Here is a 1,089-nt window from a genome sequence, read left to right as displayed (position 1 = left end):
GTAACATGTGTTCTGTCCTGGAGAATATTCCTTATGGACTTGAGAAGAATGTTTTTCTGCTCTTGTTGGGTGGTGGAGTGTTCTATAGGTGTCTGTTAGGTCTAGCTGATTTATAATGTCGTTAAGTCATCTGTGTCCTTGTTGATCTTCTGCTTAGTTGTATCCATTGTTGCAAGTGGAACATTGAAGTCTCTAACTATTATTCTTGAATTGTCTATCTCCCCCTTTATTTTGTTGATTTTTGTTTTATGTATTTTGGAGCTCAGTTGTTTGGTACATAAAAGGTTATGACTTTCACAGCTTCTTAATGTATTCACCATGTTATCATGAAGTAATGTCTTTGTCTCTTATAAGTTTTTTTTTATTTCAGCATATTACGGGGTTACAAATGTTTAGTTTACATATATTGCCTTTGCCCCACCCAAGTCAGAGCTTCAAGCATGTCCATCTCAGTGCGCACTGCATGCATTAGGTATGAATATACCCATCCCCTTCTCCCCCTCCCACCTGCCTAACACCTAATGAGTGTTACTACTCTATGTGCACTTAAGTATTGGTCATTTAAGTCAGTTGATACCACTTTGATGACGAGTACATATGGTGCTTGTTTTTCCATTCTTGTGATACTTCACTTAGTAGAATGGGCTCCAGCTCTATCCAGGATAGTACAAGAGGTACTAGATCACCATTGTTTTTTGTGGCTGAGTAGAACTCCATGTATACATAGACCACATTTTATCAATCCACTCATGTATTGATGGGCAGTTGAGTTTTTTCCACATCTTTGCAATTGTCAATTGTGCTACTATAAACATTCTAGTGTAGATGTCTTTTTTATAGAATGTCTTTTGTTCCTTTGAGTAGATGCCCAGTAATGGGATTGCTAGATCAAATGGTAGTTCTACTTATAGCTCTCTGAGGTATCTCCATATTACTTTTCACAGAGGTTGTACTACTTTGCAGTCCCACCAGCAGTGTATGAGTGTTCCTATCTCTCCACATCCATGTCAACATTTATTGTTTTGGGGCTCTCTTGTAAGTTTTTGTCTTAAAATTTTTTTCTCTGATATTAGAAAAAAACACTCCAGT

The 1,089-nt window shown here is 37.3% G+C and overlaps 1 protein-coding gene across 1 annotated transcript in view; it reads left to right on the top strand.

The window, feature by feature from the left end:
• The window catches only part of RFX7 (regulatory factor X, 7), a 154,789-nt gene that overhangs the window by 131,219 nt on the left and 22,481 nt on the right, over nucleotides 1-1,089 (top strand). The gene's annotated exons all lie outside the window — the stretch shown is intronic.

Source organism: Propithecus coquereli, unplaced genomic scaffold (assembly GCF_000956105.1).
Source record: "Propithecus coquereli isolate 6110/MARCELLA unplaced genomic scaffold, Pcoq_1.0 Scaffold57, whole genome shotgun sequence".
In the NCBI taxonomy this organism is placed as follows: Eukaryota; Metazoa; Chordata; class Mammalia; order Primates; family Indriidae; genus Propithecus; species Propithecus coquereli.
The sequence above is the reverse complement of the archived record's forward strand: the minus strand, read 5'-3'. Positions and strand labels throughout refer to the sequence as shown.